We start from the raw sequence: 24449 nt of genomic DNA on the forward strand, positions 1-24449 counted from the left end.
TCATATGTATGGAAGAAAAAAGTCAAATCTGGGCCAGCGCCGTGGCTCAATAGGCTAATCCTCTGCCTGCGGCGCTGGCACACCGGATTCTGTCCCGGTTGCCCCTCTTCCAGTCCAGCTCTCTGCTGTGGTCCGGGAGTGCAGTGGAGGATGGCCTGGGTCCTTGGGCCCTGCACCCGCATGGGAGACCAGGAGAAGCACCTGGCTCCTGGCTTTGGATCAGCGTGGTGCGCCGGCTGCAGCGCACTGGCCGCAGCAGCCATTGGGGTGTGAACCAATGGAAAAGGAAGACCTTTCTCTCTTTCTCTCTGCCTGTCAAAATTAAAAAAGTCAAATCTGGAGTGAAATTATCCCTAATAAACAACCATTTCCTTGACCTATAAATTAAAAGTGCTTAGTGTTCCTTACCTATTTCTTTATCCACACCTTATAATATATTTTTACTGAGAAGATAGCTTATTAAAGATATACAGTTTTGAGATTTGATTATTGTTTACAGCCCTTATCTATGCCCTTGAGAAATACTGGTGTTTCTACTTATTACTTGTTGAATTCTTTATTTAGTAATAGGTTAAGCTTGTGATTATAAAGTAAATGGAAAGTATATCATTGTGAAATTTAAAGAAAAATTAGAAAAGAAGGAGGAAGGGTGGGAATGAGGGAGGAGAGAGGGTGAGAAGTATCATTATGCTCTTAAAACTGTATATATGAAACACATGAAATTTGTTCCCTTTATATAAATAAAAAAGTAAAAGAAAAACCTAAAACTATATGGAAGACAAAAAAAAAAGAAAGAAAATATGTCATTGTGGAATTTAAAAGAAAGATAAGAAAAGGAGGAGGGAAGATGGGAGTGAGGGAGATTAGGGTGGGATATATCAATTTCTCTTAAAACTGTATATATGGGGGCCAGCGCTGTGGCACAGTGGGTTAACGCCCTGGCCTGAAGCACTGGCATCCCATATGGGCGCCGGTTGGTTCAAGACCCGGCTGCTCTACCTCCGATCCAGCTCTCTGCTATGGCCTGGGAAAGCAGTAGAAGATGGCCCAAGTTCTTGGGCCCCTGCACCTGCATGGGAGACCAGAGGAGGCTCCTGGCTCCTGGCTTTGGATTGGCGCAGCTCTAGCCGTTGTGGCCATCTGGGGAGTGAACCAGTGGATGGAAGACCTCTCTCTGTGTCTCTACTTCTCTCTGTAACTCTATCTTCCAAATAAATAAAATAAATCTTTTAAGAAAACTGTATATATGAAATATATGAAATTTGTTCCCTTTATATAAATTTTAAAGGTTAAAAAATATACAGAATTATTACTTAAAATCTATTACCTGCTCTAAACTGCTATATTCTACACTGTTCTGTGGAGCAATAGTTTGGCTTCAGCTTGTGTTAAATTATTTCTGGGCTGGCCTAGAACATGTGCCAATGCCTATCTGTCACACTGTTTCTAAAGGAAAATATGATTCCCAGTTAGAAGGAAAATACACATTTCCCTAGGTTTTTGGAGAGAGGGAGAGGGAGAGGGAGAGGGAGAGGGAGAGGGAGAGGGAGAGGGAGAGAGAGAGAGAGAGAGAGATCTTCCATTTGCTGGATTGTGCCCCAAATGGCCAGGGCTGGGTCAGACTGAAACCAGAAGCTTCCTTGGGTCCACTGTGGGGGTGACAGGGGTCCAAGTACTTGGCCATCTTCTGCTTTTCCAGACCTGTTAGAGGGGAGCTGGATGGGAAGTGGAGCAGCCAGGACGTGAACTGGCACCCACGTGGGATGTCGGTGCCTCAGGCAGAGGCTTCACCCAAGGCAAGCCCGATTCCTCTAAGGCTTTTTTTTTTTTTTTTTAAGATTTTACTTATTTATTTGAGAGGTAGAGTTACAGACAGTGAGAGGGGGAGACAGCCAGAAAAGCCTTCCATCCACTGGTTCACCCCCTAAATGGCCACAACAGGAAGGAGCTGTGCCGATTGGAAGCCAGGAGCCAGGAGCTTCTTCCGGGTCTCCCACGCGGGCCCAAGCGCTTGGCCCATGTTCTGCTTTCCCAGGCCACAGCAGAGAGCTGGGGGATGCCGCAGGCAGAGGATTAACCTAGTGTGCCACAGCTCCGGGCCCTAAGGCTTTTAAAGTGATTCTGGGTCCAGCATTGTGGCAAGCAGGTTAAGCTACCGTCTGCAACCCAAACATCCCGTATCTGCGCCACTTGTGTCCCCACTGCTCCACTTACATTCAGCTCCCTGCTAACGTGCCTAGGGAAGCAACTTAAGATGACCTAGGTACTCCTCTCCCTGCCACCCATGTGGAAGACTTGGAAGAAGCACCCGGCTCCCTGCTTCCTCCTGGCCCAGCTCTGGCATTTGCGGCCATTATGGGGAGTGAACCAATGGATGGAAGTGCGTGCCTGGCTCTCTCACGCTTTCAGATAAATAAATCTTTCTTTTTTTTCAGCAGTGATTCTAAAGCCAAGTAGTTCACAAAGAACAAACTCTTGACAGTTTTAAAAGACTGTTATCTCTGCTTTTGGTGAAAATTTTCCCAGAACATACATAACATTTAAAACTCTCTCACAGTGTGAATTTCGAATCACGATATAAAGTGCTTTCCCCCAAATGATGATAACCAACATTATAAAATAAATGAGACCTTTGTACCCACAAACACATCCCACGCTCTAAGAGAAAAGATTCCGTAAGAAACTGCGTTGCAAACTACAATACCCAGAATGCCTTCCGTCTGAACTCAGGGGGACAAAGGGAAGGGGTGGAGGTATTGTAACGACAAAGACGCACCTAGACTCCATTTCCCACAATCCTCTGTCTTCATTTGCGTCTCTCCGCCAGTGCCAATATTGGACACCGCTCAGGAAGAACAGCCTCCTGCGACCTCAAACTACATTTCCCATGAGGGCGAGGGCTTGGGCCTCCGGCTTCCCTGGTGACCAGTAACCAATAGGAGGCGGCGCAGCGGCCGCCGTTGTAGGTGAGTCCTGCGCTGGGCCTGAGTGCTGAGTCTAGGCCGGCTAGCGCGAGGCGGAGAGTGCAGAAGACAGTTGCGCCGCGTGAGGTGCCGCGAAGGCACTCTGCGCCCGGGAGCTGTCGCGCCGGCCCGATTTCCCGCGGCTCTATAAGGAGTAGCGCTTCGGTAGCCGGGGAGCTGGAGGTCAGAGAGGCAGAAAGCCCCAGTGGCCGTGGCCGTGGCTGGGGACTGTGGGACTGAGGGGGCCTAGGGAGGAGGGTGCTTCCGGGGCCGTTGTCCTCTGCGCCAAACTCCGCCCAGCTCCGCCTCTACGGGGGAGGGGGGGGCTGCGACTGGGAGTCGGGGGCTTCTGAGCTCTCCGCGCTAGTTCTCTGGAGCTTTGGGATCTCTTTTTCTCTACTCCCCCTCCGTCTGTTTCTCTGTTTTTCCCCCAACCCTCCTACTTTCATTTTCTTCCTTAACGCCGTCTACACGTACGTCCCCCATCTCCGCCTTGTGCCTCCTCAGAGATCTGAAGTTAGGGTTCCTAACTAGGGTCTTCCCTAGGCGGCTCCAGGGCTCTGCTTACTGCTTGCGGAAATAGGGTGATTTCTTCCCTCTCTTCCCTCAGTTTGCCAATCAGGTCTGGGCGCACACACCTTCCAACGCACCTACTCCCCGTTTCCCTTGGGGGGTGTGGCTTTGGGGCAGGTTTTCTCCTCCTTGATCACGGGATCAAGATCGCCACCGCTTGACCGGCCCCTCCCGCCACCTGCCCCTTCCCTGACCAAGTCTTTGGATTAGAAAGGAATTCCCGTCAATTTCCAGAAGGGCTGAAAGGCGGAAGAGAAAGGGAATCTTGTTTTTGAGAAATAATGTGTTTAGAGTTCAGGTCAGTGTTCCGGTGAGTGCAGACCACAAGTTAGACTTGTTTTAAAAACCGAGCGCCTTAGCGATTTCCAGCAAAGACTGATAGCATTAATGTTGACAAGCATTTAGCGAACACACCAACTACAGAATAAAGCAGACCGTGAGAAACAGACTGTATTAATTCTGTATTATAACAAACGTGTGCAGGAAGTGTGGAGGCATTAGTGGAAGGGCATACTGGTGGCCATGGTGGTTGATCTAGCCGTTTCAAAGTCTTGAAACCTTCATCTGTCTTTTAGCTCAGTCCTGGTAGGTTTTGTAAAGGAAGTGAATTTTAATTTGGGTCCCAAGGGGATTTGAAGTGAACCAAGAGAAGGGAGAAAATGCTTCCTTATACTGGGTTGGGGGTTTGAGAAAGGTAGACTGAAGAGGGAGCACAGTTTGACAAACAGGCTTATCTGATTGGAGTAAGAGGTGTCAGCAGGGCATATATTGGGAAATGAATTGTGTTGAACAGCTTGGGGTCATAATAACGGGACACTTTGAAGCATCCACTTTGAATATTATTCTGTGTCAAATAAAATTGAAGGCAAAAAAATTAAGATTGGGTGATTTTTCTTTTCATCCTAGGGGAACCTGATTTGAGATCAATTCTTGAAGAACACAAAGAAGTGTGGTGGTATGTTCCAGGTGTGATTTTATTTAAATTGAAGAAGTTTGTGGTACTGATGTTTTCATCATGGCTATTCTTAGTTGCAATCTATAGTTGTCAGTTTTAAAGCCTAGTGCCATAAATTGATTTTCTTAAGAAGTGCATTTGCTGCCCGTATGCATCATATTATCTTGATTGTATTAATCTCAATTGGTGACAATAATGGCTGCTATTTATTGAGCTCATGTGTCCCAGGCATCATCATAAATACTTTGTTGCATTATCTTGAGAGTCTTAGGATGTATGTGCTATTGTTCCTAGCTTTTTGTAGGAAAAAAATGCAGAGAAGTTAAACAACCTACCTGAATGACATAGATTGTGGAGTTGACTTGGGGTTTGAATGTACACATTCCTGACTCTGAAGCCCATGTTCTTTCCGCAGTGGCTCGCTTGTTTCGATGTTCATTTCTGTTCTTGACTCTCCAGTTGTGGTAAGGAGAGATTACTGTATGGTGTAGTTGATCATTGTGGCAGAAACCCAAGTGATTCATTTTGAATTTTTGTGTCAGAATGTGTCTGCTGTAAAGTAGCTGCCAAAACCAAATTAGCTTAACTGCTATTGCAACCGTAGCTAATTGTGTCTGCCAAAACTATAGCCAGTATGGCTATTTCTGAATTAGCTGGTTCTTTTTATAAAATATGCCATGCCTGTAAGCTATTTGGATCTGGACAGTAATTTCAGTTTTATTTTCCTTTAGCTTTTTCTTGACAAGTGATGTGGGTCACTGTACCTCCTCTCTGATTGCTGCCCACATGCAGTGTTGGAGATGTCACAAAGTGTGAGGAATAGATGCCCGCCATCCTGAGATACTCTAGCGCGGAGTATAATAGAGGCAGGTACAAAGTGCTATGCAGAGATAGAGGACAGAGTGATTAGCTGTAAGGGAGAGTCACAGAGAAGGCTTCTGTGAGGAGGCGACATGACAGATTGGTCTGGACGGGTAAATGAGTTTTCCAGGCAGAGAAGAATGGAATGGAGACATTCTGGATCAAGGCTCCAGTCTCTGAAAGGCCGAGGCTGTCCAAGAGTAGAGCGTGTACAGACAACCTGCTGGGGTGCAGAGTGTTTGGTAAAAGGGAAGTATAATGGTGGGAGAAGAGTCTAGAAATGTAGGTTGGAGCTGATTTGTGAGGAACCATGACTGCAATGCTAAGAAATTTGGAGGTGCCCCCATAGGTCAGTGGTTCTCAAAATGTAGGGTATCTCCCCATGGAGATGCTGTGCTCTGACAAATATTTTTAATTTTATTAGTTATATATTTAAATGTGTCTTATAAAAAATAAAACTGAATTAGGTCATCAAATCTAATATTAAGTTAGACTTTGTAAAAATAGATAGTGAACCAGTTGGATTTAAAGATAAACATTAAGTAAATACAAGGGGGTCTTTGAAAGCTCATGGAAAATGCATATTACCTTTTAATTCATTTGTCCATGAACTCTTGGAAGTACCCTTGTAATACGTTCCTAAATTTGTGTATATGAAATATATGAAGTTTGTATACCTTAAATAAAAGGTTTCTAGCTACAAAAAGAAAATTACAAATAGTGTATAATAAAAGAAAGTACACCATGGTATGTGAATATGGTAAAAATCACTAAGCGACACTCAAATGACTGAGAAATATGGCTTATAGGCAGTACATATAATGAAAACATTTTGGGGTGCCATGATCAGATTTTCATATTTGGATGATGACAGTGGGAAGGATGCACTGGAAAGAGGTATGACCATTTCAGCGGCTGGTGCTCTGTTGCAGAGAGAGATGATGAAGACCCAAAAGTAGTGACGTGTAAGAGGAGGTAACAGATTTGACAGATACCCAGGAAGTAAAATTAGTAGGACGTGGTAGCTGTGAATATTATTATATTGATGTCAATAATGAATATTATATCAACAACAATATTGTTTTTAAAGTTTGTATGTGCCAGTTGCTTGTTATCTTTTATATTCTATGATAAGCATAGTATTGCCAAATATGTGCATTAAATAGGAGTGGAGGCTGTTGTTACTGTTCAAGAGTACTCCCTATCATACACGAGCATCCTTACTACCTTACCGAGTGTCCTTGAGAGTAGTGGGACAAATATTCAAAGTGCTGTTATGTATGGAGTGTGAGTGTGATCAGTGACTGTTGGCCATCATAGGAACTCCTTGGCTTTCAAGAGTCAGCTCAGATATGAACACCTTTTCCAGTAACTCTCCCCTCTCTATGCGCACACAAAAATGTACACACAAAGCAGTGCTAGGCCCCTTAGACAGTGAGCTCCTTGAGGGCAGGAACCATGCCTGTAGCCTTCAGAACAGCACTTGGCACACAGTAAACATGTGATAAATGGTTATTGGATGAAAAGAGGAATCAAAACATTCACACAAATGTAACTCTGGACCTTTGTAGCACAGAGGGCAAAATTCTTTGAAAATATTAGCTGGTTGCTACATTTACTATTTTTGTTGAATAAAACAGCAAAGGAAAATGCCTATAATTTTATTAGATATTTCTTTCTTTTTCATTTTTCTCTTTCTCCACTACTTAGCTTTTTTAAAAAATTACTTTCATTCTTTATTTGAAAGACAAACAGAATGGACAAGAAATCTTCCATCTGCTGGTTCACTGCCCAAATACCTGTAACCACTAGGGATGGGTATGCCAAAGCCAGGAGTCTAGAAGTCAATCTGGGTCTTCCACGTGGGTGGCAGGGACCCCAGAACTTGAACCATTACCTTCTGACTCCCCAAGTGTGCATTAAGAGGAAGCTGGATTGGAAGAGACTCTGATACGGAATGTGGATAGCCCAAATGGCATCTTAAGCAGTGTGTCAAATGCCTGGCTCTCCCCTCGTTATCTTACCTTATTCTTTTTCATCATTCACTGACCCAGACACCTGTTCCTTAGACCTGATCATTGCTTTGCTCCTTTTGACAGAATTCACATCACTCCTGCCCTGATATTATGCTAGAAAACATCCCTCCTTTCTACCAGGTCCAGTTGATACCATCCTTGACACCACTCTCAAACCCATTTCCTGCTCATATACACTGTTAGTGGTGTTGTAATTTGATAAAGCCCTTTTGGAGAGTACTTACTTGGTCAATATATATCAGAAATCTTAAAATTGAGCATAACTCTTAACCTACCACTTCAACTTCTAGGGCTCTATGTTGAGGAAACACTATGTTTTCAGAAGTTTAGTTCTTTTTTTTTTTTTTTTGGACAGGCAGAGTGGACAGTGAGAGAGAGAGAGACAGAGAGACAGAGGAAAGGTCTTCCTTTGCCGTTGGTTCACCCTCCAATGGCCGCTGCGGCCGGCACATCTCGCCGATCCAAAGCCAGGAGCCAGGTGCTTCTCCTGGTCTCCCATGCGGATGCAGGGCCCAACCACCTGGGCCATCCTCCACTGCACTCCCTGGCCACAGCAGAGAGCTGGCCTGGAAGAGGGGCAACCGGGACAGAATCCGGCGCCCCAACCAGGACTGGAACCCGGTGTGCTGGTGCCGCAGGCGGAGGATTAGCCTATTGAGCCACAGCGCCGGCCTAGTTTAGTCCTTAGCATGTATGTGTGTATCCCAGAGTTGTTTATAATGATAGTAATCAAAGAGAAAATAGAATAACAAATATTGATTATTTGGTGTGTCAATGAAATTGATTTTGGTACATCTATAGAATAGATTATTAAGTAACCATGTAAGTTAACATTACCAAAGCATATGTAATAATGTGGCAAGTTTATGATATTTTAAGGGAAAATTCAGGTCATAATATTTTCAGTACAGAGTGGTAGATCCCAGTTTACATGCATGCATATCTCACACACACACACACACATCTATATGTGTGCATAGCAAAAATCCTGTAATGGTCATAAACAAAAATGCCAGCAGGGGGTTACTGTAAATGATAAGATTACATATGACTTCTATTTTTTACCTTTTGCATATTTTTATTTACATCAATCCTCTACACTGATATATTTGTTAATTTTAAAAAGTTATTTAAACATATTTTCATGGGGCTGGCATTGCAGCACAGCAAGTTAAGCTGCCGCTTGTGATATCAGCATCCCATTTCAAAGTGCTGATTCAAGTCCCAACTGCTGTGCTTCCAATCCAGCTTCCTGCTAATGGGCCTGGGAAAGCAGTAGAGGATGGCCCAAGTCCATGTGCCTCTGCCACCCATGTGGGAAACCTGGGTGGAATTCCTGGCTCCTGGCTTCAGTCTGGCTCCCAAGTAGCTGTTGTGGCCATTTGGGGAGTGAATCAGCAGATAGAAGATCTCTCTTTTTCTCTCCCCCTCTTCTCTGTTGTTTTGTATTTCAGTTAAATAAATAAATAGATAGATTTAAAAATAAAGAAAAATAAAAACATATTTTCCCTGTGTGCACCTTTTACCATTGTGTTAGTTTGAGTCATGCTCCCTCCCCTAGAATACATGGATCACTTATAGCCTGGTTCACTACTCTCTTCAGCCTACTGCCTTCCAATCCATTTTGCACTAATGCTGACAGAATGAGTTTTATAAATGACAAATCTGAAGCTTTCTAAGCCCTATGTAAAATAGTTCAAAGGCTGCCCATTGTTCTCAGGATAACGTCCAAACTTCTTAAACCCATTTATAAGACCTTTGAAAATCAGCTCCCTGATTTCCACAACTGCCTTGACTTTTTTTTCCATGTTTACTTGAGGTCTTAGGCCAGTGCCAGGCACATAACAGGTGTTCGGTTAATGTTACCCAAATGTTGATATGAATTGTGTGGGCCAGCTGTTCTGTGCCAAGAAGTCTGTTGATATTTCACTTTACTCTCAGAGCAAAAAGATGAAATACACGCAGTAGTTATTCCCATTTTATAGATGGGAAAACTAAGTTAAAAGAAGGAGAAAAGTTATCCTAATAAAGAATGCTTTTAAAAGAAAAAAAAAATCAACCTCCCTTGCCCTAAGTCAGCTCTCTTCATTTTCCTGCAATTCCTGCCAGTCTTGTCAGTATGAATACAGTCTTTTTATATGGTCCCTTGGGCAAGTTATATGTGAACAGAGTATAACAAGAACAGCTCCAGACTGACATGATCTCACCATGTCAGGGTTCACTTTGTGCTAACATACAGAAATCTTTCCTTTGTGTGCTTAACACTTCATGCAGGAGAGATGGAATAGCTCCAATTGCTGTGTTTTCCTTTCTGTTTTGAAATTCTATGTCTTTTGGGATGGGGATGTCAGCAGAGAGTTATAGAAAAACTGTGATAGAATTGAATGTACAAGAAACAATGTGTCTCATGGGAGCTGATGTCATTGGTTAATTTATTATTTCTAAATGTCATGTAGATGTATTTTTTCAGCAATCTGTCCCCAGGGAAGTCCTTGGTTGAATTCAACAGTTAATCCTATTTACAGAATATAGCCCATGTGTGTACTATATTTTTGCATTGTTAAGTCATCTTAGACATATGTAGTAGATTACCATATAACATACAATTGAGTCAATATGGAATATCCGATTTTCTCTACAAAAATGTATCAGTGCTCATATTGTCATTCAGGATCCTGCAGTGTGGTCTTTGCTTCTTTTTCCTTGCAAATAATACCCTTTGTGCAAAAATGGATGATCTTTAAAGGACAGAGTCCCGAGCATGAGTCATCTGAATAAAGTAATATTACTTTGTAAAGAGTTGTCACTTTTAAATACTCCAGGAAAAATAATACGTGGTTCTTCTGCTCCAGGATCAAGTAAATTGAATACAGAAATTACAGATGGCATTTCAGTTCATTCAGTGAGTTATTGTGGATCACTATTGGAAGCACGGCTTTAGGCACCACACTAGATGCTCATAAATGCCCTTTATAGTGCTTTCCAGGCACAGAAAGAGAGAGAGAGCATGCACCCACAAGAAAGTGAGCTTTCAAGATCAAATGAAAGAAAGAGAAGATTTTAATAAGTAGGCCCATCATATAAATGAAAATTTACCCAACTGACAATTGGGATGTATACCAATAGGGATTTATTGTGCATTTTTTCCCTATATCTTTCCTCTGTGGGCTATCTGGACAAAAATGAGCTACCAGATAGCTGATAAGCAAATGATCTACTTGTCTGTTTACAAACAGTATGAGGAAAGGAACAGTGACTTTCTGTGCATCCAGCCCTGCACAAGCCTGCCGGTGATGTGAGAGTTATGATCGTGTCAGCTCTTCCAGGGTTTCTGTCTCTGCTGCGGAGATTTGGCAGACACCTCAGACAAATTTTCTGTCTCTTAAATCTTCCTCAAGCTAGCTTTGGCTCTTCGATTTATATGTGCAAAAAAGTGAAGTGTTTACCAGTTTGACAGTTTTGAAGATCAAAACAGACTTAGTTTTTTTTTTTTTTTTTAAATCAGCATACACCTCAGCTTAGTCTACAGAAAGGACTAACTGGTTTTTGCTATTTGTTTAAAGCAGCCCAAATGTTTACTTTTCAGAAGTCACTACTGATCATATGTCTAAAGATTTATATTACAATCCTCAGTGTTGCTTCCTCTTTTTCTTGCCTACAAAGTGTAAAGTTTTGCTGAAGTCTTAATTTTTCTTTTTTGTTTTACTGATATGTAGTATAAACTAATGTTGTAGGGTGAGAGGCATGGTGAAATATATTGGCAATCTAGGAGGGAAAAATACAGTTTTCATTAACTCTTCCCCCTCCTCCAATTGGCACTCTGTTTTCTGGCATCCTCTTACCCACCAAATGTTTCCTGACATAATAATGATAGGTGGGGATAAGAATTGGAGCCCTTTCAATGACTTACCAGTAATAAGGCTAGTTCAAATGCTTTTGTAGGCAGAGCCCAGGTGGAAGTTTGCCGATAATTCAGGAGAGTTGCAACAGTGGATGGAGACTGTTACATCAGCAACATTGCTTCAGGGGTGAACTATGAAAGATAAGGACAGGGAAATCCCCGTAAGGTCCCTTCTCATCCACTCCAACTGCTTTTCTTCTTTGTTAGTAGCAACTGCCAGTAAGAGTTTCCGGGGATAAAAACTAACTCACAGTAAGGCTCTATAGTATGTCCTCTTCCTGTTTCATCTTCAGTTGGGTCCTCAAACACACTTCGCCAGGATAACTTTGGTTATATAATGGTTAATGTTCATCTTGCCATCGATGTGGAGTTTGAATTCAAGGGACACTGGATGTTCAGACTTATTCCTCGCCAGACATTTGAGCACATGCACAAGGATCAGACCCCATGGCAATATAATAATGAAGTAGACATAATGCCTGCCTGCCTTTAAGGAACTCATAATCTAGTAGGGGAGACAGACTTAAACCGGTGATTACGTTACAACGTGAAAGGTGCTCCTAGAGAGACGTATGTACAGGGTTTCAGGAACATGGTGGAAGGAATTGCTGCTGCAGGTGGAAAATTTACAGATCTAACTTGTGCTGAATCAGAAATTATGGTTGGGCATTGCCTAGATTCTAGATGTACAAGAAAGTTACAGGCAAAGATTCTAGGCAGAGGTGCCACCAATCTGGGTTAGGCAGACACATATGTAAAAATTGATACTTCAGAAAAAACTATGATATTATGTGAACCACTGGGAATGTGTGAGAGCGAGACAGGATGCAAATCTGGAAAGGTGTCCTGTGGCTACTGGGTAAAGGAAGTCTACTTGCTGATAAGCAGGCCAGTGTACTACTGGCAAGAGTGCACCAGCATGGGCTTTTAAATGGGGGGATAACATAATTCGATTTAAGGATGGGCTTTTGGAGAAGGGAAACTGGAGATAGAGAAAGTCTCCTTTTTAATTTGGTAGTCTCTGAAAGGTTTTTAGGCTTATCACTTGCCTCTATTTAGCAATGCTGTCTCTATTTAGTTTTCTTTCCATATTTCAAGAGCACTTGGAACAATTGTTCCCTTCTACACACAGGACATACCTTCCTGTGCTCCTTCACATGTCACTTAGCTGAATATTCATTCTTTCCAATCAAATCAGTGAGCCCAGCAGTAATTGAGGCTTGATTAGCATGACGGAAATCAGAGTTTCAAAATGCAGCAGCTTCATTTCAAAAACATTATATGAGGCTTATTTATTGCTTGCTGAGTCAGCAGGGCCGAGGCAAGTGCTGGTCAGCTCCCTTTGGGGGATGTGTCTATGGGCGGGGAGGCATAGAGAGACACTGAAGAGATGTCAGGAAGTGGCTGTTTGAAAAATGAGCAGAATTGGAATGCTGTAAATCCCTAAAGGCCATGTCCAGATAGGGGAAGTAGATAGTAGATACAAGGGCCGGAAGTATATGAATATGAAACAAATGCCTGTTGAAGGTACCCATGTCCAAACTAATTGTACTATCCAGTCAATCAGTTTTCCCTGACTCAGATATCAGAAATGGCTTCCCATTATCCATAGGATGATGTCCAAACTCTTCAGCCTGGCATTCAGTACTCTGCAATCTGGCTCCAACCCACCTTTTCAATCTTTATATTTCTCTCCTATGGATCTGTGATCTAGCAAATCATCCTTTCAGACACTACTTTGGCATTCCTCCATCTACAGTGAGTTCTCTCAGGGAAAGGACTGTGGTTTTTTGTTTTGTTTTTTACTTTTAATCCCTTATGCCTAGCATAATGTCTTGGTACGGATTGATTATTCTCCTCTACCATTCTGCCATTCTACTATTAACCTAATATTGTTTCTACTAAAAGTGGCAACTAAGACAGTAGATGAAAGGAGCTAGTGTTCAGCAAACTATCTTTGAACTTCTTATTTCAAAAACATTTTAAATAGAGAAAAATTGTAAGGATCCTATGGGAATTCTCATATACTATTCACTCAGATTTACCAAGTTTTATATTTTGCACTATTTGCTTTATGTTCTTGTATATAAATATGTTTATTTTGTATTGAAACATTTGAGGTTGAATAAACTATATCCTTTACCTCCTCCTTTTTTCTCTAACCTTTTGTTATGAAAATTTTCAAATATCCATGGAAGAGCACACATTTAGCCTGTTGGTTAAGGTGTGCACATCCAAGATTGTAGTACCTGGATTTGATTCCCAGCAATGACTCTTGACTGCAGCTTTCTGCTAAAGCAGACCCTGGGAGGCAATGGTGATGGCTCAGGTGATTGGATTCCTGCCTCTCACATGGGAGACTTGGATTATGGTCCTGGTTTCTGGCTTCAGCCTCAGCCCAGATCCAGCCATCACAGGCATTTGGAGAGTAAACCAGTGAATGGGATTGCTCGCTGGCTCTCTCCCCTTTTACTTCCCAAATAAATAATTTTTAAAATCTACAGGAAAGTTGAAAGAAATGTATAGTGAACACCCTAACCTGCCATTTAGATTCTGTAATTAATGTTATACTTGCTTTATCACTAGTCTTTCCATCGATCCATCTTTTGTGCATTTTAAATAAGGTGTAAGCATCAGTACAATTTCCCCAGATTCTTCAGCATGCATATCTTTAACTAGATGGGCAAACTATTTTTTTGTTGCCTTAACTCTGGTCTACCTGTGCCTGTGCATCTTTGATCTGTTTAGCTATGGAACACGTGTCTCTTTAATTACCTTTTGGAGGCCCCTCCATTTTATCTAGTGTAGTGCCAGACACACATTCCATAAATATCGCTTGATGCTGATGAATTGAGACAGAGCTACAGCGAAGGGACGAGACACAATGCCCAAATCAACTGGAGGAGGAGAGGAGAAGGAAGTATATAAGACAAGAGAGGGATGTGAGAGAGAGAGAGAGAGAGAGAGAAGAAGAAGAAGGAGCAGGAGGAGGAGGAGGAGGAGGAGGAGGAGGAGGAGGAAGGGAGGGAAGAGAGGGGAGAGGGAGAGAGAAAGAGAGAGAGAATCAGAGACCAACTGGAGGAGGAGAGGAGAAGGAAGTATATAAGACAAGAGAGGGATGTGAGAGAGAGAGAGAGAGAGAGAGAGAGAGAGAGAGAGAGAGAGAGAGGAGGAGGAGGAGGAGGAGGAGGAGGAGGAGGAGGAGGAGGAAGGGAGGGAAGAGAGGGGAGAGGGAGAGAGAAAGAGAGAGAGAGACAGAGACCAACTGGAGGAGGAGAGGAGAAGGAAGTATATAAGACAAGAGAGGGATGTGAGAGAGAGAGAGAGAGAGAGAGAGAGAGAGAAGAAGGAGGAGGAGGAGGAGGAGGAGGAAGAAGGGAGGGAAGAGAGGGGAGAGGGAGAGAGAAAGAGAGAGAGAGACAGAGACCAAGACTTGAAGAATTAAGGAAGGAAGGCTGCCTTAGCCCACCTGGTACTTCTAACAATACTATTATCTGTTACTCTCTCTAGAAGAATAGATTCCAGGAAACTAGGGGCAATAAGTGCTTAGCAAACTGCATGGTGAGTCTTGCTACCACTTAGACACCACTAATTAATAAATTCATGCTGTTTCATGATCATGCTAATTTATATACAGGTACAACTTATATTTGGAGGTATAGGTAGGCCACCGAAAATCTCTCTCAAACTGTGTCTGTACTGTAGCTAAAGAGCACTTGCAGCCTTTCCTTTCTTGTGTTGTTTATGAGTTTATGACTCCAAGGGTAGATGTAATCTACATTTGTTTAGTAGTCATTTTGTACCTAGTATTGTGTTACTGCTATCACATCATTGACACTTTCAAACAACCTAACAAGGTAGGTACTGCTTCTTACCACATTTGCCATGTAAGAAAGTTTAAGACTCAGTATGGTTAAGTACCTTGTCCATAAACCCAAATTCAAGAAACTCAGGTCTGTCTGACTCTAGAGTCTAGTAGTGATCCTAACCATTATACAGAACTGTCAGGTGACATTTTAAAAAATCAACCCAGTATCAATGCAAGGAAGTTTACATTTACTGTATTGATTTACCATGTGATATATTCACAAAGCAACTGAGTCATGGAATTAAGAAAGAAGTATGCCTTAACATCAGTAAGCCACAGTTTCCTTGTGTATAAAATAAAGAAATAATACCTGCCGTGTAGCAGCAATATAAGGTCTTATTAAGAAAATTATATAGCTGGCACCGCTACTCACTTGGCTAATCCTCCGCCTGTGGCGCCGGCACCCCGGATTCTATCCTGGTTGGGGCGCCGGATTCTGTTCCGGTTGCTCCTCTTCCAGTCTAGCTCTCTGCTGTGGCCCGGGAAGGCAGTGGAGGATGGCCCAAGTGCTTGGGCCCTGCACCTGCATGGGAGACCAGGAGGAAGCACCTGGCTCTTGGCTTTGGATCGGCGCAGTGCACCGACTGTAGCAGCCATTTGGGGAGTGAACCAACGAAAGGAAGACCTTTCTCTCTGTCTCTCTCTCTCTCACTGTCTAACTCTGCCTGTCAAAAAAAAAAAAAAAAGAAAATTATATAAAGTATCATGCAGTAGATGCTCAGCATATCCTGGATCATGCTGGTTCTTTTCTTGTTCTTTTAGGGGGACAATTCACCTGTAGCTTTCTATTTAGTAAAACAAACTATTCTTGAAATCTTTTATGTATTTTTTAAGGGGTGCCATTCTGAAAAAGAATATTAGGTTCACTATTCTTAAGGATGAGAACAAGGTCAGTTACCAACTCTTATGTGAGGCATATTTCAAAATAAGTTAGAAACATGAACTCTTAAGAGAGTTTGATGGTCCATCTCTTAGCATCCTGGAGAGTGGGACCAAGATGTGACATTGTATATTTCATCACTTAGACTAAGTTTCACAGTAGCATAGTTTATTAGGCCTGAAATGTTGGCAATCCCACTCAGCCACTTCAAGACAAGCAAACTGATGCTAAGACAGTTCAAGTGGATTGACCAAAATCAGCAGTGGACAAAAATCAGAACTCAGTTCTCCTGAATCCTTGTCCAGTGTTAATAAACACTGTGATTGCTTTGTGGCACATAAAACCAAGCCTTGAATGTACTCTTTGCAGGAACTTGAACTGATTGGACTCTGAGGGTTTGGTCCAAGTTTGATAGATTCAGAAAACATGAAGCTTTGTTCTGGTTGAAATCAATTCAGTAGTTTTTGTTGCTGTCATACTCTTAACATTTCTATTTTGTTTGTGGTTTAGCAAATTAGTGTTGTTTCTCACCGTTTAGGTTCATGGTTTGGTTCAAGTTCTTGGTTCTTTGAAATCTTCCACTGGGATTTTTGTTTTCGACAAAATTTCTCTGAATCCAAGGTGGCTAATGACAAGAATTCATTTGAAATGATCAGTCAGGCTTGGTGATGGCTGCTGAGGAGAAGCTGGGTGGTTTTGGGAATCATAGTACTGACATTCTGGAGCTTGAAATCAGGATAATGGAAACATTGCCGTGGTCTTGTGTGTGTGTGTGTGTGTGTGTTTTAAATGAGAATTCTTGGATGGTTTTGTTTCCATTCTTGCTAATCTGGGTTGAAACTCTTGCCTCCCATCTCATTTCCTTTTGGGACACTCTGTAAATCATGTTCTTGATAGCATACTCATTTTTTGACTGGGAAAGAAGCTAACAAAAAATCTTCTCCCCTGTCCTTTCTCTTGTATTTTGAATGGCCCTTCTATAGAATTTGTGGAGTATCAATTTCAAGATTTTTTTTTTACAAAAAAATTATTTAAAGAGTTACAGAGAAGGGGAGAGAGAGAGGGAGAGACAGAGAGAGAGATCCTCCATCTGCTGGTTCACTCCCCGGGTGGCTGTAATGGGTCAGGCTGAAGGCAGAAGGCAAGAATTTCATCCAGTTTTCCCATGTGCATGCCAGGGGCTCAAGTACTTAGGCCATCTTCTGTTGCTTTCCCCAGGCCATTAGCAGGGGGCTGGAGAGCAAGTGAAGCAGACAAGACATGAACCGGTGCCCATAAGGGATGCTGGCATCACAGTTGGTGGCTTTACCTGCTACGCCACAATGCTGGCCCCTCAGTTTCAGGCTTAAATTTGTGAAGCAGTTTAGTTAAAACGCCCAGAGGCAGAATAGATCTAATCTGAGATGCAGCCTTTGTTTCCTTCTTAGCAATATGGTTTTTAAAGTCTCCAGCAAGCTTCCTTTTGCCTAACCTGAAGTTAAGCTGACACCTTTCTTTTATTTTTTTTCAAAGACTTATTTACTTGAAAGGCACAGTTACAGAGAGAAAGTTGTAGAGAGGAGAGAGAGAGAGAGAGAGAGAGAGAGAGAGAGAGAGAGAATCTATTCCATTTGCTGCTGGTTCACTCCCCAAATGGTCACAACCACCAGGGCTAGGCCGGGCTGAAACCAGGAGCCAGAAGCTTCATCCGGGTCTCCCATGTGGTACTGGGCCCAAGTACTTGGGCCATTCTCTGCTGCTTTCCCAGGCCATTAGCAGGAAGCTGGATCTGAAGTGGAGCATCCAGGACTAACTGCCCATATGGGTTGCTGACGTTCCAGGCACTGGCTTTACCTGCTGTACCACAATGCCAGCCCCGGGCTGGTACCTTTATTAATGGACTATTGTGCCACAGAAGGGCTGTGGCAGAGGGTTGCTTATGAGGCCTCTGAAGGAACCCTATTCTACTTGCCTGGCTTTCTGCATGCCAGAGAAAAAGCAAGTTCTGGTGCTAGGACCACCGGTACCTTTGCAATCTCCTGATGTTTCCCTGAGTAGTTGGAAGGCTAGGTTTGCTGTTGCAGTGCTAAATGGGCCATTCCTCAATACTGCAAAAAGTTAAGTGCTTTTTAGGAGAAGGTGAGATTTTTTTATGTTCCCAGCAAGTATGTTCCTGATTAGAAAGAAAACTCTCACTTTAGATCCATTCTCTCTCTTCTTCACCCCTTTTGACCCCATTCCTTCTCTATCTTTGAATAGCTTTCTTGCTCTTTGCCACCAGTCACCTAAGTTTTATGGTTCATATTACCTATTTTTCCCATTGATTTAACATAGAATATATATATGTATATATATATTTTTATATAGGCATTTTCAGACATCCAAAGGGGCAATTAGAAAAACTTTTTTTTCTTCCCACAAGAATTAGATTGGACTGAGTACTTGTATGAGGGTACAGATGGCACTGGAGGGAGCTGACGTCTGATATTTCTGCTATAGCCTCCACCTTTCTTTTGGCTGCTTTAAATTTGGCCCATGTGGACAAATACACACTTGGGTAACCACCATACAGATGGAAATCAGGACATATGGGATTTGGCTGAACCAAAGGTCCCCAAACATTGCCTGGATCATTTAGTGCCCCAGGTGTGGCCACCCTAGGACTTCATGTGCTAAAATAGTGCCCCAGCTTAAGCCAGCTGGTCACTGTATATATAGTATCAAGGCAGCTTGGAGCCTCACAAAGCGTGACTTTGGATTTTTACTTTGTGTATTTAGACTTAATTAATCAACTCAAATTCTTCCCCACCCACTGGGAAGATGTTCATTGTTCAATAGTATGCATTCTAGCTGGGACACAATACAGACCATATGAAGAAAATGGATAGACATTCCAGAAAGGAAAAGGGGAATTTGAAGGCTCTAGTCTCTTTAATAAACTTTTAATGTATTATGCAGGTGTATCACATTTTAAAGTTTTTCAAGAAGTTTCCTCCCTGTGCAGTTTTAAGAGCAAACAGTGATTCCTTCTTATGTTAAAATTTGACAGTATTTCATACATTATATCAGTCCTTTATTTTTGTTTTCATTATGTGCTAGATGTGCCTCATTTCAGTCATTTAAACAAGATTTGCTTCAGGGTGTGGTAATAATTATCCCCACATAGTTGTATAGCCCTTTACAACTTACAGAAGAGTTTTGATATCCATGATTGCATTAACTCCTCACAGCAATCCTGTGGAGCAGTCAGGATAGGTGCTGTTGTCTCCAGTTTATGCTTTGGGGAATTTAGAATTTAGGTTCAGAGAAGTTAAGTGACTCTCCAGGGTCACACTGCTAGAAAGTTGTGGAACTGGAACCTGAGCTTAGGTTTCCTGATACTCAGCCCCAGTGCCCTTTCAAATGCATCATGTTTCCTTCCTAAGAGACTGTGTCCTTTTTGTTCTTATTCATGATTAATTTTAAAATCGGTCTGAAAAATGTGCTTCAGTTTGGTACATGAGTAAAACTGAAGCTCTTACAGGTAAAGTACCTTTTAAGGCCACCTGTCAAGTGAGTCCTGCACATAGCTCTTGACTTTTCACCTTGACTTTAACTGAACTATTTTTAGGTAGGCCCAGATTTTTTCCGTGTAAAATATATGCACAAAAGTTGTGTGATTCACTGATTATAGGTGTGAAAGCTGCACCTGGGGAATGGGACTAGGGATGAAAAGTTGATTTAAAATAATTAGTTTCTTGCCTTTTTGTTAAGAGATGTCATGTTCAATAGAATTTAATTCCTTTATACTTCTTTTGCTTCCAGCCTTTTAAATACAATTCTTTAGGGAAAATTAGCAAATATTCATTCTGAATGTTGATTTTTCAGGAATAAGGGTAGCCAGAGGAAAGAGAAAGCAGAGGGGTGACTTTACATGCCCTGTAAGAGTGGGCAAGCATTATTTTTTTCAGAGCTGTGAGCTAAGGTTTCTTCTAAGGCATGCAAATCGTAAAGTTCTGATTTGTCAACTGCATGCTGTTTCTTTAGGCACTGATGTATGAAATCCCGAACGAATTCTCCGATGAACATACTGCTAATTGCTTCTCCACCTGCTCTCCAACCTCCTCCACCCCACCCCCTCCACTCCCAATTCAGCCTATAAGTGTCCGTCATTGGAGATGGATGGTGACACATGCAGTAATAGCAATTCATAAAAGCCAGTTCCAGCCCTTGTCTTCAAGGCTCCTGGATTTTCCACTGCCTGCTTTTGTGTAAGTGAAGTGGATGGAAGTGCTACTGGCATCAGAATCCACCTCCCTATGCTCCGTTGCTAGAGCTCAGTTGGTCGGCTGGAGCTGAGCTAAACAGAAGCATCGGGGATCTGAGCTGAATTGTGGCTGTTTTTTTTTTTTTTCTCTCCTGAATGAGGGGGTGGCTTAGGGATAAGGTATAGTAGGGGTTTGGAGTGCTTTGGTGTTTCTTTCTGTGGAGAGAAGAGGGTAAGGAAAGAATAACTAACAATAGGATACAACGTGAAACAGTTCCCTGAAGAGTGTCACAATGTTCCTGGTACAATATACAGGTATGGTATGTCTTATTTTATCTGAATTTTCCCTTTTGTTTCAAAGTGCATTTCTCTCTCTTATTTTGCCTCCAATTCAACTGTATTGAAGGACAAATAGGGCTCTAATGAGCTAAACAAAACAGCTGCATAAAACATGCCTGCCCCTAGCTATAATATTTGTAGCAGATTTCTGTGTAAAATCTGGGTTTTCTGTTAAATTGGTAGTCCTGATCCCTTAATTGTGCATGCTTCTCTGCTGTATTCTTGTATTGAATTTCTCAAGTCTTATGTCTGCAACTGGTAGTATGTGATGTAGCCTGGAGTGTTTGTACAGAAGACACAGTGCATTGGAAGCAAAAAGCAATTTTTAAACACTTAGTATGTGTTATGTTTCTCTTGAGTTTATTAACTCCTGTATTCCTTGACTGGTTGTATAGAATTAGCTTATACTTAAGAGTAAGAAAACTTCAAATAGGATACATTCCAGAATGTGTCTGTGTGGTTAATTTATTTTTATTTCATTATTGAACTCAGGTTGATGAACATAATTTATTAATATTGTTTGTTTATTCTCCTAGTAGAAAAAAGTACTGATAACAGCCAGGCTAAAAGTGCCAGCCCCGAATCATCTGTATTGTAAAATAGCATTGGATCAACAGTGTTCCTTAAGTAGTCTCTTAAGCTTTCAGCAACATCTTGGTCCATAATAATACAGAACTTGAAGACTGACCAGATATTTGTGAATGTTGTTTTAAAGGCTTCTTACATAGCAGTTAGATGGAAAGGACCCTTGTAAATGAAAAACCCTGAGAAAGTTTCACTTTCTTGCTGAACAGAACAGAAGCTTAATTCCTACAACAGCATGTTTTGAAAAGTTTGAATATCATTTATTGTCAAGGGTCTTCATCTCCCTTCTTGCTTTGTTACCCTTAAAATATCGTGCTCCTGCCCTTAAGAGCTAAAAGATCATGTTCTGTTTTTGATGCGTGGTTTGACAGTTGATTTCGCTCCTCATTAATTGGACAGCATGCAGATGATGTGGAGAAGTGAGTGAGTGACAATATTTCAAGGTTACGCTGAAGAGCATACAGTGAACCTTAGTGCCTGGACCAACAGCTGCTGAATTGAATTGTCTGCAATTAAAGCAACAGCAGGTTTGTGTAGTCTTCCTGCAGCCCGTTTATTTCAATTTATAGCTTCAGTTTTTTCTTTGGGTATTGGCTGGTTTGTTTTTGCTAAGTGTTGGAAAGTTGTGCTTGCTGGATGTTTTCTGCATAGTCCAATGTATACTTGACTCTAGAAGAGACATCTCTGTATATTTTAATGTGAGAAGTTGTTGAGGTTTTTCTCTTCTGGTTAAAGCCAGAGACTGTCTTGTTCTCTCCACTACAAAATTAAATAGATACGGAAAATATTGCTTTGTTCAATAAATGGAGATTTCGTATGGGCTGATGTTATGGTTTAAGTTTCTGGCTGTGAAAAATGCTGGACTTTGTTATGCTACTAGAATTACTATGTCTGGGCAGAACTTTCCTGTGCTAATAAAAATGTTTACTTTTTTTTTTAAAAAAAAAAAAGGCGGTGACATTATCTCCTTGCCATCTCTCAATTCCAAGGTGACCTAACAAATAATGACAAATCCAATCATGTGGCTTTTATGAATGAATTTTATGCTGATCATTAATACATGTTTAATTCCTTAATGGTTTTATTCCTTTAAAAATGGTTTTACTCTGTTAAATAATTATAATTGCAGTATAGTTTCTGATTATTGAATCACAGTGGTTGTGGTATATAACATTTATACAGTGACTTGATATATGCTTTTTTAGTTGATCCTCAAAACAACCCTGAGTGAGGGCAGTGGCAACATGATCTCCATTAGATTGGTATGAAAACAGAGACTCAGAGGATAAGTAACTGGCCCAGGGTCTCACATCTAACAAATGGTAGAGCCTAAACTCCTTGGTTTTATGCTTTTTCCTTCCTTATACCAGGAGGCCTCTCAGTTGATGGATCCAGGGTAAATTTGACTTGAACTACTAATCTGGAAAACTAAATTCTGTCATTTGTTTTAAAAAAAGTATTATTTGATAGAACTGTAGAGTTTTTCAAAAATATTTTAATCCAACATGTACTTTAATATGTGAATGCTTTCTAGATTTTTATTGATATATCCTAAACATTAGTGTTTGGATTAAATTATGCATCAATATAAATAAAAGTAGAGCCTTGTAAAGTTTTTGGGAAGCAAAATGTCATCTGATCTGAAAGGTTAATATGGAATATTTCCCTTCTGAAATGCTAGTTTGTTTTTAATACTCTGCTTAATGAACCTTTGAGATTGTTTTAATAAAAGTATGTATATTTTAAAATATACTGCCCATGAATTATAAGTGCTGTATATTTTTTAAATGAGAACATTTTGTCCAGATCAACAGGAAAATCTATATAGCTAACTCAGTTCCACACTTCTTACTTTCTGTTTCTCTCTCCCTCCCTCCCTCATTAGCCTCCCCATCTTTTGAAATTTCCAAATGATTTCTCAATTTTAAATTCATTAGTTTTAATAAAAAAAAACTCACATTCTTTCTGTCCCACTGAAGAAGGAAACACTATTTAAATCTGCAATATCAATTCATCAGATAAACTTAGATATTTAGGTAGCTCATGCTAACTCTCTGGTAAAACTTTCTTTAAAATCCCTTCAAGAAATATTCTTGAAGGAGTCATTCTTAGCTGTGAATTCATTAGAGACTGTTCCCATGTACTGGAAAAATGACAGTTACTTCTTTGGCATTTGACAGTGCTCTTCTTCAGCATTTGACAATGAATATTTGAGAATGTTGTCAAGAAAATGAGCCAGAGGGCAAATATTGTGATAATCTTTTTATGAGACTTTTAGAAAGGTGATGATGGATATATTGTCTCAGATACCATGTAAATTAGAATTTACACTTATCTAAGATATCTTTATGCTTTAACATATCTTAAAGCTATCTTCATGCTATTTCCTTCTGGCAAAAAGGAAAGGAAGCTAAAATGAAGCTCTTTCATCATTCTTAAAACTAAATAGAATTTGACACAAAAAAATACAGGAGGGAACCTGAGGAAATACGTCTGGATTAGAGGAAGGAGAACTGGGCAAAGTAGACAGGTGATTGGAAGCTTCATATTGAACTTGGTTTCAGGTGACAAATTTTCTGCACGTTTGGAAGCTCTAACACCCCTTAGTCCATTCCTTTTCCTGGGAACAAGTCCTCTTCGTAAAAATGAAAAAAAGCTTATTGGTGCTTTTTAAGAACTTTTGTATATTATTTTTTCATGTTAATGTAATACTAATACAAAGAGAACAGATTGAATATATTTCATAGATACAATTCTAAGAAAATAGTGATATAAAAATAAAAAGTAAAAAATATTAGCTAAACAAAAACCATCTAACAAAAGAAATTGACATTTCCTAATTGGTGAAGGAGAAATTCTTTCATCTACAAGATAATCATTTGTTCCCTAAACTATTTGAGGCCAAGGAAAATTAGGGATTTCTAGGTGCTGGTTCTTCAGGGAACTGAAGTTGGGGCGTCTGATGGAATGTGTTTCAGGGTTAGTGAAGGGCAGGTCTTAGGAATAGGAGTGTTAAGAGTTGGTATACATCAGCCAGTGGTGTGCTGGAGCCAGCTTGCAATGGCTTACTTAAGGGGATAGCTGACAATATTTACAAATTATACTTATTCATATCTACATTTTTCTAAAAAGGGCTTCACTTACTCATTATGAGCAATAATTAAGGCATGCTGTCTATGCAGGATGGTATATTAAATGACCCTTGGGCTGCTATATTATACTCATTGACATCACATAGGCATAACACTGATGCCTTGAAGGGT

General features: G+C 41.0%; 1 protein-coding gene across 15 annotated transcripts in view; it reads left to right on the top strand.

Moving 5' to 3' along the window:
- The first annotated feature begins 2949 nt into the window (after nucleotides 1–2949).
- The window catches only part of ENOX2 (ecto-NOX disulfide-thiol exchanger 2), a 331670-nt gene continuing 310170 nt past the window's right edge, over nucleotides 2950–24449 (top strand). For 9 of the 15 annotated variants that reach the window (XM_062183753.1, XM_062183760.1, XM_062183763.1 and 6 more), the window contains exons 1-2: nucleotides 2996–3146; nucleotides 4443–4491. The gene's annotated coding sequence lies outside the window, so the exon portion shown is untranslated. Of the gene's footprint in view, nucleotides 2967–2995; nucleotides 3147–4442; nucleotides 4503–24449 lie in introns of those variants that run through there. The other 6 variants (XM_062183765.1, XM_062183768.1, XM_062183769.1 and 3 more) reach the window with 3 other exon arrangements.

This window comes from Lepus europaeus, chromosome X (assembly GCF_033115175.1).
Source record: "Lepus europaeus isolate LE1 chromosome X, mLepTim1.pri, whole genome shotgun sequence".
NCBI lineage: Eukaryota > Metazoa > Chordata > Mammalia > Lagomorpha > Leporidae > Lepus > Lepus europaeus.